This window comes from Delphinapterus leucas, chromosome 11, assembly GCF_059928025.1.
Source record: "Delphinapterus leucas isolate spDelLeu-1000000601 "Yukka" chromosome 11, BTC_Dleu_Yukka2, whole genome shotgun sequence".
Classification (NCBI taxonomy): domain Eukaryota; kingdom Metazoa; phylum Chordata; class Mammalia; order Artiodactyla; family Monodontidae; genus Delphinapterus; species Delphinapterus leucas.
The window spans coordinates 90,745,257-90,764,697 of record NC_143139.1 but is presented as its reverse complement, the minus strand read 5'-3'; the positions used below and the strand labels follow the sequence as shown (position 1 = coordinate 90,764,697).

The 19,441-nt window shown below is 38.7% G+C and overlaps 1 protein-coding gene across 15 annotated transcripts in view; it reads left to right on the top strand.

Moving 5' to 3' along the window:
* Positions 1-19,441, top strand: part of RBFOX2 (RNA binding fox-1 homolog 2) — a 256,259-nt gene that overhangs the window by 138,713 nt on the left and 98,105 nt on the right. For 3 of the 15 annotated variants that reach the window (XM_089921277.1, XM_089921279.1, XM_089921278.1), the window contains one exon: positions 1,630-18,013. The exons of the other annotated variants lie outside the window; for them this stretch is intronic. The gene's annotated coding sequence lies outside the window, so the exon portion shown is untranslated. The remainder of the gene's footprint in view (positions 1-1,629; positions 18,014-19,441) is intronic. 15 annotated transcript variants of the gene reach the window in all.

Here is a 19,441-nt window from a genome sequence, read left to right as displayed (position 1 = left end):
TTTAGTAAAGCATCTCCTTCATTGTGGGGGATCAGTTAGTACGAATTGACCCTGATGACAGTGATGGACTTTTCACTCTTGAGGGAAGGAAAGACCTGTGCTATCCCTTCCAATCTCTCCCTTTTGATCTGTGACAAAAGGAAGTAGTTGTTCTACAGTCTCAATGGCTTTTCTCCTTTTGTGAGTATTAGCAACAAACTATGAAGTCAGCTTCACAGGATTTAAAAATTGTGGGTAACATGGGTGCAAGACTGCATTGCTGCTGACATTCCCATGACTGATGGAGAAAGTTTGCCAGAAACATTGTCACCTGGACTATTATAAGAACTAGATCATGAGTGGACAGAGGTCTTACCCTAGTTGTAATATAAATCCTTAGTCTGATGGGCAGTCTGAAGAAACAAATCATTCCGAAACAAATTCTGCACATTTTAAAGCTGTTTCTTCTAGAATTAAAAAGATCTGTTCACTACAGCACGGTAGTAGGTATTGTGATAATAATGGTGATCATAATTATAAGGATACAGATCAGCAGCTACTGGTTTTTGAGTGCCTCCCTCCTACTTGCCAGGCTTTCTACTAAACATTTTACAGTCATTAACACATTGAATTCTAACAGCAACCCTGTGTTAAGTGGTCACAGACGGGCCACTCTGGTTTTTCCTGTGAACTCTTTAAAGTTGGAGGTGAATTCTCTGTGTCCCCAGCACTTAGCTCAGCTCAGGGCTGAATGTATATCAGATACGCGGTGGTAGATGTTGAACTGACTTGGACTCTGGCATACCATCTTGCTTAGAATTGTCGGTCTTTGCCTGCCCTTACCCTGCCCAGCCATGGCCACAGAAAGCTTGCAAGTTCAGATCTCTAAGTTAGAGAGTTTAGTCTGACCTTATATTAAAGAGCTACTTTCCCACTACTCAGCCACAGGCTTTAAATAATCTGATGCCTCATTACCCATGTGCCAGGGGTTAAACATGACCCTTATCAGATTGGCTCGTCTCCTTGCCTGGTCTTTTTGTTCTGGTACGTGGTGATGCTCTAATTTTTCTTGGGGCCTGAGCCCAACACTGAACCCCAGTTCAGTGTACAAAGGACTCCCCTAACCAGTGCCTTTTTAAACTTATTGGATCCTGATTCTTGCTTTGAGTTTGATGGTATTCCTTCTCATGTGACTAGGAAAAGTGAGATTTGGCCTGTCCTCTCTCCCTTGAATGAGAACAGCTCTGATTAGGCTAGTTTGATAAGCCGGAAGCCTTAATCATTTGAATCTTGAGCTCTTTCTGTAGGATATCAGCCTTTTCCCCATTTTTACTGCTTTATTTCCATTAAATAATTCCTTGCCCCCAGGACTCAGCATTTCCCTGCATTTCCATTGTTGCCTACTGATGTTACTGTCACTCTGAAGCCCTCTTAACTGTTGTTCAGAACTCCTTTCCTTCTGCCCTGGGCCTTCACAGCTTCCAACTGTTTTGTCTTCCTTTCTCTTACCTTCACATCTCTTTTGTCCCCCTGTCCTCCACCCATACAACACACATTACTTAGGGAAACCCAGTTATATTTCAGAGTGTGGATCTTGAAATGTGTTTATGCATCTCCAAAGTTCAGTTTCCCTTCATCTTATCTCCGCAGGCAATTAACACAAATGAAAATAGTGACCTTTTAGAATAGCTTTCAAGGGACGGAGCAACATACCAACTCCCCCAAGATGCTGCTGAGTGGGAGCCAAGTGGCGTGAAAAAGTACGAGCACCAGGAGTAAACCTTTTAAGTGCACAGTTTCAAACTCTGGGACTAAATGGAAGCAAGAGAAGCAAGTGGAGAGGCAAAGTGGTGCCGACTGTAATGTGGAATAAGATCTGTTTAAAAGATAATAAAGGCAAAATCCAGAATACATGGAGAGCCCCAGCGAGTTGTTTTCTTGTTCATATTCTCTATAGCCATGTCCCTCGTTGCACTGGTAGCTAGACTAAGTCATGTTTCTTTACACATCTCTGAATGAAAGGTCAAAAGAGTATAGTTCATTAAACCCTTGTTGCCTCCAAACAAATCCTGAAAGTTCAAATAACCGGAAGTCAGTACCTAAAAACATAACATACCCTACTGTTTTGAGAGGAAATTGAGACCTGCTTTTATCAGCCATTTATCCAGAAAAGTGTATGTTCTGTATAAATCCAGCCAAGTCTCCTGCACTGTCTGCATATTCTCTGTAATGCAGTGGATGTTCATAATGTGATCCAGATATTTTCAGTACAGTTCTGTGTTATTTCATTGATTCCCACAAATGACAGTTCTCAGCCAGAAACTCCTGTTGTTTTTTTATTCAACTTTACTGTTTCTCTTAAGACACAGAAGTTGTTGAAAAGCCCTCTTCTGTTATCCTTTTGCATAGAGGTTACTATTTTGAACCTTTTGAAGGGACCTTGCAACAAAAGTCCATATTTACATTCTGTATGTTTAGAGCCATGATATCAGGCAGAAATTAGAAGGAGGTATAAAGCAGAATCTCAGGGCTGGGGTGAGAGAGACTATACAGTTCAAAAAAGAACATTTAAATCTCTAAGTTGTAAAGAACATTTCATGAAAGTAAGGCTGTATGCACTCTTCTGGGCTGATGGAGGAGGATTCAGAAGATAATGGTGAATAAATATTGTAGTACAGGGTTTTTTAAAGTAAGAAACACTTGTGTAGAATCTCTTAATTCTCCCAGAATGACTAAAAGAATTTCCACTTTGGTAAGTCTGCAGTACAGTGTGTCATTATAGCTGGTTCACACCAAAAGATGTGGGATGGGGCTTCCCTGGTGGCACAGTGGTTGAGAGTCCGCCTGCCGATGCAGGGGACACGGGTTCATGTCCCGGTCCGGGAAGATCCCACATGCTGCGGAGCGGCTGAGCCATGGCCGCTGAGCCTGCGCGTCCGGAGCCTGTGCTCTGCAACGGCAGAGGCCACAACAGTGAGAGGTCCGCGTACTGCAAAAAAAAAAAAAAAAAAAAAAAAAAAAGATGTGGGATGGCTTGAGGAGAATTCAGGCATGACCAAAAAGGGGCAATAGATTCTTGACCCCAAATTTTCCCTTGAGGATTTGAAGCCAGATTGGCTTAAACAACTGTTTAATAGAAAACAAAACACACACGCCACACACACACACAAAGATTGGCTTAAACAACTGTTTAATAGAAAACAGACACACACACACACACACACACACACACCAAAGATTGGCTTAAACAACTGTTTAATAGAAAACAAAACACACACACACACCCAAAGATCTCTCTTACTGCTTTAGCCCCTTAGTAAGACAGTTGGAATGTTGGAGCTGGAATGTTTCTTGTCAGTTGGTCCCTGACTTGAAAGAATTACGGTGGGGCTAGTATTTGGGTCTCTGGCCTAGCCCTTAGAAGAGAAGGAGTTTGGGGGTTTTGTAAAGGAGTTGAGGGTTAGAAATGAAAGTAAAGGCCGTTTAATCAAAGGGAAACATCAGAGAGGTAGGAATAGGAAGTGAGCTTGGGGAAAATACCTAAAAGAAATATTAGTTGTTCACCAAGGAAAAATAGGAGTGTTTGAATGGAACAGCTTTTTAAAGAAGGAATTATCACAAAACCATGTTAATTTTTCTGGCCTTTTGGTTCTTAATCTTTATTTTTCGTTTTGAACTTCTGAGAATCAAATGAAAGCTCTGGACCAGGTCCCCAGAACAATGTACATTTCTATAACATTTTGCACACAGTTTTTAGAGGATCATGGGCCCTGTGAAGCCCAACCATATTAAGAATATATTAAGTCTTCTGTCAGCTGCTACAGCCCAGACTTAGCCAAAATATAGTGAACTTGGTGCCACAGGAAGTATTTGGAGGCTGTAAGATGATTAATGTTGCTGGCACGTGGATGAAGAATGGATTAAATTCAACGTAAAAATGTATGTGTGCTTTAGACCTGTACTCTTGTGCCAGACAATAATAGAATCTGGATTTTAAAGAATTTAATTTCTTTTCATGTCTGTTTAGTACTTTTTTTAAAAAAAAATGAAGGTAGTTGATTACAGCTGAAATATGAGGTGTATATATATATATATATATATATTATTTAATGTGCTGGACATAAGATCCTGGAAAATTAGCTGCAGTCAGGCTTTGTCATTCACTGTGACACCGAATAAGGCATTTATCCTGTTGTATAAAAGAATACATCTTAAAGAGATACCGAAAAGCAACATGTGCAGGATTGCTCCAAGGCACGTAACTTCCACGTCAAAACTGCAGGTGTCCTAGAACTACAAGCCAGGGAATCAAGATGACAGAGGCTAATGTGAAATTGAATATTTCTGTACATGGTAGCTTATAGTTAAGGTGGCGAGAGCAGGCTGGATAGAGTGAGGTCCTATATGTGTAAGAAAACCAGAGCCATAGTGGGCTTACTCACTGGGGCTGAATAAGAACTGAAAAGTCAGGTGATATAGAAGATCCATGTGCCGAAGTCTAGAATACAAGGATGCTAGCTGAGGCAGATGAATTTTCATCCTGAAGCAAATGGCCCAGGCAGTATTTTAGAGATTGAACTCTTGAGTAAGGTACCTGAGCACTAGGGATTCAAGGCCTCTTTAGTAAATAGGTTTTGGACATAATTTATTTCTTTATTTACTTTTTTTAAATTCAGCAAATACGTTGTGCACACCTGCTGTGGGCCAAGCACTCTGCCGGTGCTGGGAAGACGCAGCAGCCTTGATTTGGATGCTCAGTCAGTCAAAACATTGCCTCATCAAAGAGCTACTTTTATATGTTTTTGGTGAAAGTAGGAATGAGCTCCTATACTCATTAGTCTAAAGCTTGGCAGAGTGTGGAGTGAGACATTCTGGCTGGAATGAAAGGAAGGAGACAGCAAACAAAACAGTTATTCCTTCCTGCCCTCACAAATATTTTAGAACTTAGGGATCGATTTTCCTAGATTCTTTTGATTTGGGTGGTAAATAATATCATACTTCTGGATATTATTTTTTGGGAGTCTTATGGATGCTATCTTAGTTTTTTGTGTTCTTTTTTTTAAAAAATAAATTTATTTATTTTTTGGGCTGCGTTGCGTCTTCATCGCTGGGCATGGTCTTTCTCTAGTTGCGGCCAGCCGGCGCTACTCTTCGTTGCGGTGCGCGAGCTTCTCATCGCGGTGGCTTCTCTTGTTGCAGAGCACAGGCTCTAGGCACGCAGGCTTCAGTAGTTGTGGCACGCGGGCTCAGTAGCTGTGGCTCGTGGGCCCTAGAGCGCAGGCTCAGTAGTTATGGCGCATGGGCTTAGTTGCTCCGCGACACGTGGGATCTTCCCGGACCAGGGGTTGAACCCGTGTTCCCTCCACTGGCAGGCAGATTCTTAACCACTGCACCACCATGTTCTCGCTATCTTAGTTTTAAAAGGTGATTTCAAAGTATCTGTGATAGATCCTTTCCCGTTGTTGTCTTAAGTGGGAAGTAATGAGTACTGTAGTATGAACCCAGACTTTCTAGAAAGATTCTACATATTGGTCCTTAATTGATTTGAACCAGATCTTCTGTCTTAATCCTTCCTTCTTCCTCCTTCCCTTCATTTTTTTTTTTAATACATGCAGTCAGTGGAAGTATTTTATTTTATTTATTTATTTTTCTAAATTGGTTTTCTTTTTTTTTTAATTTCATTTCATTTATTTTTTTATACAGCAGGTTCCCCTTCAGTTTTAATAGTTTGTATAAGTAATATAAAAAAGTTTTTAAAAAAATGGTGTGATATACAGTGTTGGATATTACATTAGTAAAATAATCATATCTAAAAGTATGTTTTTTATTTGATATTTGTATTTTGTTTTGGCTAAGGTGACTGAAGGGAACTTACTCGAGGTAATAAAGAACAAAAAATTTTAACTTGGAAACTGATGATCAAATGGAAGGTGTGAATCCTTATTCCTTTTCTTCACAAAATAATTTTCAAAGAGTGGTAATGCAAAAACAACTAATCATATTAACCGAGGAAAGATCTAAGTTTTTTTTTTTTAATTGTTTTAATTGGAGTATAGTTGATTTACAGTGTTGTTAGTTTCAGGTGTACAGCACAGTGATTCAGCCATATGTGTGTGTGTGTGTGTGTGTGTGTGTGTGTGTATTCTTTTTCAGCTTCTTTTCCCTTATAGGTTATTACAAAATATTGAATACAGTTCCCTATGCTATATTACATCTTAAGTTCTAATAGTGCTTACCAAAGCAAAAAACTTTAGTTAATATATTTAAGAAACATGAGTGATAAATAGAAGGCTGTTACAAGGCAGTGTGCATACTGCTTTTGTCCTCTGATGTGGGCAGCTATGTGTCTAGTGAACACAAAGAATACATTGTAAAGTCCATAATGTTTTGGTAGCTCCATAGGAAGAAGCATATGATATAATAATTATAAACATTAGGCATAATCATTTTGTGGTGTTCTGGGTGACATCAAAATATAAAACTGCTGGCTGATGTATTCAGATTATTCTTGATTTCAGGGTTAAGTAGTTTTATTTTTTAATTAAACTTTTTATTTTGAGATAATTGTAGATTCACTGCATATTTTTGATGGGATTTTGACACAGGCGTGACTCACTCAAGGTAATGAATATATCCATAACACTCCCCGAAGTTTTTTTCCTTATCATTTTGCCACATTTGCTTTACTGTTCTTTCCTCTTTTCTATATTTTTATGAACATTTTGAGAATAAATTTTTTAATTATGTATTTGTATGTATGTGTGGATATGTGTATACATGCATATATATCATGTTCCTTTAGTCCCAAATACTTCCATACTTATTTTCTAAAAACAAGGGCAGTCTCTTATAGAACCAGAGTACATTATCAAAACCAGGACTTTTAATACGGATATTATCATCTCATCTGCAGCCCACATTCCAAGTTGCCAGTTGTCCCAATAATGTCCTTTATCACAACAGATACATTTTTTCCATTAAAATTTTAGTGTTCAGATAATTGTAGATTTGCATGGAGCTGTAAAAAGTAGTACAGAGAGAGCCCAGGTACCCCCTTTGCCCGGTTTCCCCCAGTGGTGACGTCTTGCAAAACTCTAGTACAGCATCGCAACCAGCAAGTTGACAGTGATGTTCTCAAGGTTCAGAACGTTTCCATCACCACAAGGATTCTTTCTAGTTGTTTATTTATGGCCACAGGCACCTCCCACCTGCTCCTACTTCTCCTTAACTCTTGGCAACCATTCATCTGTTTTCCGTTTCTGTAATTTTGTCATTTTAAGAATGTTATATAAATGAAATCATATGGCATATGACTTTTGGGGATTGCATTTTAAAACTAAGCATAATTCTCTGGAGATTCATCCTGGTTGTTGCATGTAACAATCATCCGTTCCTTTTTATTGCTTAGTAGTATTCTGTGGTTTGGATGTATCACAGTTTGTTTAAAAATTCACACATTGAAAGATATTTGGGTTGTTTCCGGTTTTTGCCCATTATGAATAAAGTTGCTGTAAACATTTGTGTATAGATTTTTATGTGAACCTTTCTCTGGACTAAATGCCCATGAGTGCAATTGCTAGATCCTATGGTAATTGCATCTTTACTTTCTTAGGAAACAGTTAAACTGTTTTTGCAGAGTGGCTGTACCGTTTTACATTCCCACCAGCAATGTATGAGTTACTCAGTTTTTCTACATCCTCACCAGTATTTAATGTTGTCACTTTCTTTTAAAGCTATTCTGATAGATATGTAGTGGCATCTCATTATAGTTTTAATTTGCATTTCCCTAATGTCTAGTGATTAACATCTTTCCATGTGCTCATTTACTATTTGTATATCCTCCTTGGTGGTATCAGTGTCTTTTGCCTACATTCTCATTGGATTGTTTATTTCTTTACTGTTGAGTTTTGAGGGTTCTTTCTGTATTCTAGATGCTAGTCCTTTGTCGTGTTTGCAAATATTTTCTCCCACCCTATGGCTTGTCTTTTCCTTATCTTTTCCTTTGTTTCTTTTACAGAAGAATTTATCAGTTTTTCCTTTTATGAGTCATGTTTCTGGTGTCAAGTCTAAGAACTCTTTGCTTAGCCCGAGGTCCTGAAGATTTTTCCTCTATGTTTTTTGTTTTCAAGTTTTACAGTTTTGTGGAGATGCGTATATGGGCTCCCTGCCTCTCCTTCTCTAATATTACTTGGGCAGGGATGTTGGGATGCCTGATTATGGCCTGGTGAGGGTGGAAGTCTCTGCTCCCCACTTGGCCTTTGCTGCCGTGGGTGGGAGTGAGGTGTGGGTATGGCTGGACTAGAGCAGTCTAAAGTTTTCTGTTTTGCTAGGGTGGCCCTTTCCATGTTCTTTGGTTGCAGAGAGCACGCTGTTGTTCAGGCCTTTGTCTGAACCCATTGGCATTTCCGGGTTCTTTAGCTCCAAGTTTGAGCTATAGAAGGCATAAAGGAAACCCAGGGAACTCACCACTGTGTTCTGAGGTCCCAATCCAGTTTGCTTTCTTCTCTCCACCTTTAAGAGTCTTCTTATGTTTGTTTAATATATAAAATGTCTAGGGTCTTAAATTGTACTTAGTGGGAGGAATAGGGATGAGGTATGTACTCCTTCCAGGAAGCAGAAGTCGCTAGTTTTGTTTTATGTTAATTGATAGTATTTCTGTCAAAGAGAAACATGTGTATAAATATAAATGTTCCAAGAGAAATAAATGGTACATGTACTATCTTCCAAACTTTCTGTGTTACTTTTATTATTATTATTTTTTTGGAATTAAAATTCTACAAGTCATAGGGCTCCATAGATTTTCAGGAAATAGATATTTATCTAATTATGCTATTTGAATAGAACCTTCATGGTATCTTTTCTGGTATATAACCCCCCCCAAATTTTTTTTATTTTTGTCTTTGATTTATGGCAAGTTTTAAAAACTTACCCCTGAACTAGACTTTTGAGAAAATTTTCTCAACATATACTGTTTTTCTGGCCATCATTAAAATGTAATTATCAGTTTGTAACATATTTGGTTCCAGCCGGGTCTCTGTCTCTTCTGATTTATCCCCAGCGCATGTCTATCTTAGACACGCTGGCTGCAGCTTGATAGCCATTATGCGGCATGTTGCTGCTTATTGTGTCAGCAGTTTTAATTTGTTTCCCTGAATTTGCAATTATTCATATCATGCCCACCTTTTTAAAGTTAAAGAACTACACATTTACAAAGTTATTACAGTTCCACAGTCCTTTATCTGAAACCCTTGGAGTCAGATATCTATTTTAATTTGGAATCTTAGATTTTAGAAAGGAAAAGCAGTACATATACTCTCTGTTAGGGTAACACTCCTAGTTGGGCATGGGCAACACCTAGTAATCGCACTCATTCATATATTTACAGCTAAATGTTTTTTAATATTCACACCAGTTATGGTGTCTGGGTCCCATTTTATCACCAAATGAGTCCCTCTTCCACCACCACAAAGTTAGGTGGCAGGGGCGGGGGGAGGAAGAAGAAAGAAGGAAATAGTTTTCCAAGCTTTTTGGACTTAGGATTTATACATAAGGGATCTTGGCCCTGTGGAGACAGGACCTCAGCAAGCCAAGTTAGAGTAAAGGCCGCTATCTTTAGGCCTGAATTCCCCACTGTTTAACTGCTAAGGTGGTGCTCTAGTCCTGGATTTGCTAACTGTGATTGTTTCCAATATGAAAACAAAAGCAGCTCTTGGTTTAATCCTGTTATATGGTGTTGATCTTAAAAATCATTGGATTCATGTTAGGATTTTGAGTTTAATCCTGTAAAGATCAGACTAACTTTCATCTTATTTATCCTAAATCCCTCTTTAATCTTGTTAATTATGCCAGGCCATTTTCCCCAAGGGCTAGGGTAAAATATCTATATTTGTATATATTCATATAGTTGTTTTTCCAGAGATCTCTCTCTACCAGCCCCCTCTCTCTCAAAAAGAAGATCACTTTTCTCACACAGAGCTAGAGAGCCAGGCATTCTTCCCCGGAGTAACATTAGTATTGCAAGGATGACATTAGTTCTGTATTCGTACACCTAAGATTAAAGTGGGTCTTGGCAAGGCCTCCTGAGAGGGAATCTAGTCTTCATCTCGGATTTCCTGAGGAGGCATATGGCACTCTTCCAAAAGGGGATATAATTTGAGTTTAGAGGCTCTTAGGATATATTAGTTGGATTGACTGTAATTGAGACACCACTCCCCTGTAGTAGGATAGGAAATCAATTCTTAAGTTTTGACCTTCACATTGAAGTTGCACTGTGTGCCATAGGAAAAGAAAGTACATGTTTGGTCTTGGATCTCCTTGCTTCCACTTTGCAGAATGTAACTGCTTTAGACCTTGTGCTCTCTGTTTCTTTCTTTCTTTTTTTTAAAAGGATAATTGTCAATGACCGTCCTCTACAAGGCAGTCAAAATAATAGATCCCAGCTAACCAGAAATTGTTTTCTCTTATCTCTACTTTTAGGGATGGGAAGTTTTGTAACTGGATCAAAAGTGTTACTGATTGATTCAGGAACTAGTAACCTACTGTATACCAAATGATCCTTCTTGAGGCCCCACGTGGTTACTGTTCTCCCTCTAATTGTTGGGCGGCTGTTGCTGTGGTTGGCTGCCAAACAGCTGGAGTACCTAGTGCCGTGCCTTACACTCGTAGCACGCGGCGCCTTTATGACGTGGGCACAAGCCTGGTAGACTCTGTTTGTCTTCCTCTGCTTATCTCACTTATGACAATTCTACAAGGATTCCTAGATATAAAAGGTATAACAAACCATTGCATTATGAATTAAAACTGACTTTAGGGCTATTGATATATTCAGCTATACTTTACTTTTCAGTGAAATGGGTACAGAGTCTTTTTTAAAGGAAAGGAAATTAAAGGATCTTCTTTGCAAAAACGAGAGATGAGTCTTCCTCGCTGGAAATCCTGTAATGCTGACATTGCGACTGTGAGAAGTGGAAAGAAGTTGTTACGAGGATCTAACTATAAGAATTGGAAAAATCTGGGGTTAAGAAACTCACTGTCAGTGATGGAGTGATTGTGTATCTGGATGCTTTGCCGGAAGTGAGGAGGGGCAACTGTGATTTCTAATTCGCTTTGGGGGGAAGCTCCAATATCAGGGCTGCACATTCAGTGAAGCAGCCCCTTTATCATAAAGAGAATTTTAATTAAAGAATGTTCTTGCATCATAAGCAGAGTAAGCGACAGCTGGCTACACTGGGCGTTTATCTCCTTCAAACCACATTACCAGTAATTGCTGTATTAAATCAAAGTCAGAAGAGATTATAGGTCAGAATCAAGCCAAGGGGCTGGTGCCAACCCAAGGATTCCCACACGGCTGCATTGCTGCTGTCAGAGCCCTGTTCCTATCCCCAGTAGGGATGAGTGTCAGGTAATGCCTGACAGTTCACCTGTAAGGCATGAGCATGATGAACACAATCCAAGAAGAGAGGCAGTTACATGTTCAAGACTTTGTGGCCTCGCCTTTTGGTTAGCTTTTCGTTTTGAACACGAGAGTACGGTCTCTCATTGTGTTTCGGTACTACTAGACAGAACGTGTTACCTGCCTTGCACTTGGGGAGATTTGCTTTGGGATAAAAATCACTTGTACTTTCTCTGCTGTTTTACTTACTAATATTCCCTTCTTGATCAAGCATGGTCTTCTCGCTTTGAGTAATTCCTTCAAGAGAAATGTATTGCCCTACACTGCCTATGCTTAGGAGCTCCCCCTTCCTCCTTCTGACACAATTATGTAGCTCTTTATATACTTTCTGCTTCCTATTGAGGCCACTTATTCCTCAGATAATTGATCTGGCTTCGTAAATCAGGTAATTCTGAGTCTCCTTTAAATGCCCTTCTTAAATTATTGGAGACGATGATGACAATGACGGTAACAGTAACTATAATATAGTATTTGCTATATGCCAGGCATTCATATGTTAACTGACGTAATCATCACATCCACCCTATGAGGTAGGTAATTCTTTTTCCAGAGGAAGGATCTGAGGCAGAGTTGTTAAATAACTTTTCCAAAGTTACACAGCTAGAAGTGATAGAACTACAATTTAAATCCCAGTGGTTTGGTTTCAGAACACTGGACTCTTTTCTTTTTTGGCGGTACGCGGGCCTCTCACTGTTGTGGCCTCTCCCGTTGCGGAGCACAGGCTCCGGACGCGCAGGCTCAGCGGCCATGGCTCACGGGCCCAGCTGCTCTGCGGCATGTGGGATCCTCCCGGACCGGGACACGAACCCGCGTCCCCTGCATCGGCAGGCGGACTCTCAACCACTGCACCACCAGGGAAGCCCAGAACCCTGGACTCTTAATCACACAGTGTGTTGCTTGTGTAGACCAATCAGACCTAATACCCAATACTCTGCTGGGTATTAGGAATATTTTAAGGAGTAAGATAGATTCTATTGTGCCTGCCCTCCTGGAGTGGGAGAGGCAGAAATAATATGTATGACAAGTTGGAAAGGATATGTACAAGTGCTAAGAGTGTATGTAGCAGGGGTCTAACCTAGACTAATCCAAAATAATTTTCAGAAAAACTTGCCTTTTTGCTTCTGCTTATATCTCATACCACTATACCCATAATCTTCCTTTTGATAAGATTTTTTCTGTAATGTTTTAGGGCATACTGGGGACTTTCCCCTATGTCCCCTTACCAGTCCGCACACCCCCTACAAAGAAAATAACTAGCCCTCTGCAAATTCATTGCAGTAAGTAGGGCAGGAATTCATTTAATTTTTAAACAGCTCTACTGAAGTATAATTGATATATAATAAACTGCAAATATGTAAAGCTTCCAGTTTAAGTTTTGACATATGTATACACGCATGAAATCACCACAACCATGATAATAAATATATTAATCATCTCCAAAAGTTCTCTTGTGCCCCTTTGTAATCCTTCCAATTCCCACCCACTCCCCGCACATTTCCAAGCAACCACTGGTCTGCTTTCTGACACTATAGATTAGTTTTCATTTTCTATTATTTTATAAAAATGGGATCATACAATAAATACTAATTTTTATCTGGCTTCTTGCACTCATTGTAGTTATTTTGAGATTCATCGTTGTTATTTCATATACCAGTGGTTCATTTATTTTTATTGCCAAGTAATAGTCCATTGTGGATATACCACAATTTGTTCATCATTTATCTGTTCATGGACATTTTCAGTTTTAGGCCATGACACATAAAGCTGTTACGAATATTCATGTACAAGTCTTTATATGGATATATGTTTTCATTTCTCTTGGGTAAATGGAATGCATGAATCATATGGTAGGTTATAATTAACTTTTTCAGAAATTGTTAAACTGTTTCCACATTGGTTGTACCATTTTACATTCCTGCCAGCAGTATTTGAGACTTTCTGTTCCTCCATAGCCTTGTCAGCACTTGGTATTGCAGTCTTTTTCATTTTAGTCGTTCTAATAGGCAGGTAGTGGTATTGTTGTGGTTTTAATTTCCTAATAAGTAGTGATATTGAGCATCTTTTCAAGGGTCTATTTAGCATCCCTGTATATTCTTTGTTCAAGTGTCCAAATCTTTTGCCCATTTTTTAAAAAAATGGATTACATGTTTTCTTACGGTTGAGCTTGGAGAGTTCTTATATATTCTGGGTATCCTTTACCAGATATATGCTTTGCAAATGTTTTCTGTGAGTTACAGCTTGTCTTTTTATTTTCCTCACAGTGTCATTTGAAGAGCAGAGTTTTTAATGGAGTCCAATTTATTAATTTGCTCTTTTATGAATTGTGCTTTTGGTATCATATCTTAGAAATCTTTGCCTAATCCAAGGTCGCAGAGGTTTTCTATTTGAATCTTTATAGTTTCATGTTTTACATTTTTAGGTCTCTGGTTCATTTTGAGTTAAATTTTGTATATGGCATAAAGTATGGATCTAGGTTCATTTTTGTTGCATGTGGATATCTAGTTGTTCTGGTACCATTTGTTGAAAAGACTGTTCTTTCTCCACTGAGTTGCCTTTGCACCTGTGGATCTATTTTTGGATCTTCTATTCTGTTGCATTGATCTATTTTTCTATCTTGACACCAATACCGCACTGTCTTATAGGAATGTGAGTATTAGGGGATTCGGTAGACTTCAGAAGAGTGGTAATGAGGTATGCTATACCTCAGATAATAGCATTTGCTTTTAGCACGTACTAGAAAAAAGATAGTCGTAATCTTCGAAAACCTATTTTTGAATAGTGGAATGAAGTGGAGAAAAATACTATGTTCATGGGCTGGAAGACTCAATATTCTTAGGATAGTAATTCTCCCCAAACTGATCTATAGATTCAGTGTAATCCCGATCAAAATACAAGCAAGATTTTTATAGAAATTAATAAGCTGATTCTAAAATTCATGTGGAAATGCCAAGGACCTAGAAGAGCCAAAACAACTTTGAAAAAGATAAACGAAGCTGGAGGACTAACACAGCGAGATTTCAAGCTCCAATAATTAAGATAGTGTGGTGTTGGTGCCAATATTAAGATATACCGTTTAATGTTATGCAATGAGGTTGTGTCTATTAGGTTTTGCAGCATAACAAACCTCCCCAAAACTTAATGGCTTAAAACAATGTTAATCATTTACTTGCTCACAGTTCTGTGGGTCAGGAATTTGGGTGAGTCTCCTAGCATGGGGAGGCTGGGCTCGAGTGGTCTAGGATGACCTCACTTTCATGTCTGGCAGTTGGCAAGCTAATTAATTGGTTGGGAGGCGCAACTGGAACAGCTCATCCCTCTTCCACTTGGTTTCTTACCCTTCACAGTTCTTCACATGGTTGGCTCAGGGTTCCAGAGAGGAGCAGGAGAGGGCCAGTCCCTGTGGACAAGCACCTGTCAAGCCTCTGCTTGTGTCACATTTACTGATATCCCAATGGCCAATGCAAGTCACAAAGCTAAGACCAAATTCAAGAAGTGGAGAGAAAATTTCACCTCTTGAAGGGAGGCTGTGAAATATTGTGACCATTTTTGTAATCTACCACAGAGATATTATGAGTTAGTTGAGATGAAACTTTCTGTGGAGGGTAAAAGTCTCTATAATGTAAGATAATTATGTGGAATCATTTGTAGACATATTTCTCTAACAGTATGAGAATATTTACAGTTATTTTCTGTATGTAAAGGTTATATCTTTACCCTTATCTTTTATGTACTATCTGTCTTTGTAGATTTAAAGTGAATGTCTGTTGTCTTATGATTTATGGATACATTTTACCTTAGTAATACTGAATTAGAATGAAAGCATAATGAAAGACACTTCTAACAAAAATGCTAACTCCTGGCCTCAGAGACTGCATGCCATGTCTGTCACTCCAAATAGAAGAATACATTTCAGCCATAGCATGGCACCCCTGTTAATACGCATACTTCCTTTTGTACCATGTGTCACACAAAGGAGTGTTTCTGTACTTCACCGTGATTTGCTCTTCTCTGGCAGATATAATTTAAAGCATTTCCACTGGTGTAGAAAATTCAGCAATTCTCGCAGTACCTTAGAACCAGTGGAAGTCTTATATAAATAGTTTTGAACAGGTGTTTGACTTTGTTGCATATATTTACCTGCCTGCCTTTCTGTAAGCACCCTAAGTATGGCTTTGCTTATGCCATGCTGGTTTGTGCATTTGGAATGCTGTCCCACTACCTCAAAGCTCCCCACCATCGACCCCAATCCATCTGGAAAACTCTTACTAGCTTTCCACAATTCATTTCCAGCATTAACTGCTTGTGAGCTATTCCTGGGCTCCTCCACCCTCGGAAATTAGATGGCAGCAGTGGTGGCTGCAACAGCAGTTGCCTCTTTATTTTTCTCCCAAGCCATGTTGTGATAGGTATGGCATTTATCACATGGTGTTTTGGTACTTACTATTTTCTGCTTTCTCTCCCCTATTGTCAGCTCTTTGAGAGCTTTTCCTATTCCTAGGACTTCATACAGTGCTAGAGGCATCTTGGTTGAATGAATGAAGGTTAACTGAATGAACAAATAAGAGATGGTCTGTGCATGGTGATTAATTCATTTACCTCTGATTTGTATTTTCAAGTAATAAAATGCAGACCCTCCCTTTTCATATACTGATGGGCATATCTGTGTAAAAGGTACTGGCTTAATTCTTTGAGAGAAATACCAAGATGATCTGACAGGTCCTACCCCTAACGAAATCATCCAATTAAAAAAGTATGCCTAAAAATGTAAGACACAGAAGCAAAAAACAAAACAAAGGTCCACCTTGATAGAGGCAGCAGTGGGTAGTTGAATGTATCAGTAATTATTTTTGTATTTACTTGCCACTTGGAAGACCAAGAAGTAGCCCAAGGTAGAAAATCTTATTAAAGTAGGCATCGTGTCTATTTTTCATTCTGATAATGAATTTATCAATTTTGCTGCCATCTTTTTACTGATATTACTGAAACAGCTCTCTCTCAAAACTTCTCTTGGTCTCCTACTTGCTAAATTCAATCATCTTTTCTAAATTCTCATTCTCTTTAACCTTTCTGTATCTCTACTCGACATTGTTATATACTCATCTCTGGTATCAATTTATGAAATACTTTCCCTAGTGCAAGGGACACAGGATAGTAAAGAAAAGAGGAAGAAAGTAACACACGTCCTCTGTGTCCTGGCTTTTGTGAACAGTACACAATCCTGCTTAATCTTTTTATCCTTTGTTGCTATTTCTGCCTTCTAGAAGTGAGTATTCCTTAAGGTTCTATTTTCAGCTCTTTGCCTTGTATCAACTGTTGTCTCTTTCCCTCTTCCCTCCGTCCCTCCTTCCTTCTCCTCTCCCTCCCCACCTCCTCTCTCTTTCCCTTCCTCCCTCTTTCTCCCTCTCTTTCCTTTTTTGAAGTACGTGGTTGATGTTCAGTACACGCTGTGGACTAAATAATTGCAGCCTGACTGTTCCTCCCAAACTCCTCTTGGATCTTCATTTCTAACCCTGACCCCTCTTCCGGGGCTGCCACCTACAACTCTGAGTACTTGTTAGACATTTTCTATTGGACCTGCCACAACTTCAAACCAGTTCATGCTTCTGACTTCTCTCTTTTAGCAGTGTTACCCTTATTTGGCCAGTCAGCTAGACTTAGAAACTCAATGTTATATTTAATTTCCTTCTCCCTTATACCCTTTTTCTGAAGTCTCCAGTTCCTGTGGATGCTGTCCTTGTAATGTCTCCTACATCTATTCCTTCTTTATTTCTACTGTTAACTTGTGGGTTTTGCATTAATAATCTGTAGACTGTTATAACAGTAGCCCCTGGGACTTCCCTGGTGGTCCAGTGGTTAAGACTCCATGCTTCCAGCGCTTCCACCGAGGGGGCACGGGTTCGATCCCTGTTCGGGGAACTAAGACTCCACATGCCACGTGGCGCACTCAAAAAAATTAAAAAAGAAAGAAACCAAGCAGTAGCCCCTAATTGGCCTCCCCACCTTCTGATTGTTCCCTTTTCCATTCTTCCTGCAGCCACCACAGGCCATTTTCATAAAATGTTATTTTTGTAGCACTGTTTCCCTCTCAAACACTCTTTAAAGATAAGGCCTGAAATACATAGCCTGATGGCCTGGGTCCTCCACAGTGACCCAGACCTACTCTTCTTGTCATTTGCCACTATTCACTCACAGTCAGGTAGACTGGTCACACTGATCCCTATGTAAGCCTTACCTATTTCTAACTACATTATTTTGCCTACACATACGTCTTTCTTGATCTCAGCCCCTCCATCCTCATCTGTCTATCTCAGACTCTATCTCTTTTTGAACTTCTGTGTTATCCCAGTTCGCAGCAGTCTTTGGAACCTTTTCAGATTACTACTAAAATCAATTTTATACCTTAGAACAGAGGTCTTTGCAATCTTTGCCGAAGCATTCTATCCCGAAGCCTAACTAGTATCTTTGAACACTCTTGGTAGGATTGTGGCGTAGGCAGAAGGGAAAGAAAAGGAGAGAAGAAAACAAGAATGAGAGAGTAGAAAAGAGAAGAATCTCAAATATTTTCTGATTATCCAGTACTGGGTAAGTCTTGAGATCCCTAGGGTTGTAAATGGTACAAATTATACTACAGTGTCACCAACTGTGTCCTCTGGCATGAGACTGATATGGTAGTCTGTCTACTTCATCATAACCAAAACTTAAATTTCATAAATCTCAAGATAATTTCTAGGTATCTCACTCTTAAATATCACTAGGTCTCTTTCTGTCTGATATCATTACATTCTCTTTAACAGACACGTTCTAGGTGTGCCAAGTGTTGAAACTTATGGTCTGAATGTCTCTGCTAATGAGATATATAGAAATATATGAAGGGCCATTTTCTATATTCATGTTTCTAATTGATCAATATACAAAAATTTTAATACTGTAAAAGCATTTGTAATACTGCATAGTGTATACTTTTTCAAATGGTGTAATTTGGAATCGTCAGCAAGTAACTCTGAGCTTATTGTGGAGAATTGGTTTTTTTATTTCTGGAATTTTTATTTGAATGAATATAATAGTATTTAAAATTTAAAGGAAATACCTAGCCTGTTCCCTCTGAGGGTGGGGATCACTTAGTAGTAATTTGTGTTGAAAATGTTCACATATTTTTGTTTCTATTTTTAAAATGTCTTTGAAAATGGGAAAAAATATTGAAATGATGTGAAACTTCTGACCCATGCGTAGAATCTCTGTTGGTAAGTAAGGCTACAATAGTCCGCAGAAAGACTGTATGTCAGGAAAGGAGACCCTAACATTTGTAATGTGTAATTTGATCTTTTATAGCATGCTGTCTTTTGGGTGAAAGGTTCGTCTGTCTTTCTATAAGTGCTTTTTAGAATTTTAGTTTCACTAAATTATTGGTCTTAAATTATAACAATTTAAAAAATTTACAGAAAGAGCTAAGTAAAAGACAAGAAGAAGTACAAGGAGTTATAACTCACATATGGAATTATTTTGCCATTTTTCTGAAGGGCTTATTATTTAAACTAGACCTGGGTACTGATTGCTTATCGTCTAAATCCTCCAGTATTAAATGAGAGTTTATATTTATGCCATCATGTTAGGTAAAGCAAAGGTGATAATATAGAGGCTGAGAGAGTATTACTGATGTTTAAAATACTGGTATTCAAAGTAAAATCTGTTTTGATTCCCTTCAACTTATAAAAAGGTAAGTTATAGGAACAGTGAATGCTAATTTAAATGTATTTGACAAATTAGAAGTTTATCTCTAAAGAAATAAATGAAAACCACTATCCCGCCCCCTAGAGGTGTTGGTTTTGCCTTATGCCTGTAATATGTATGTGTGTCAATGTGTGTGTGTATAAATATGTACTATATATGGCATATATTGGTGTGCATGTCAACCAGTTAGTTATATATGTGTGTATAAATATATAACATGTAACTTACATGTGAGACACATAAAGCTTATAACTTACATATATAATTTATTGATTAACATAC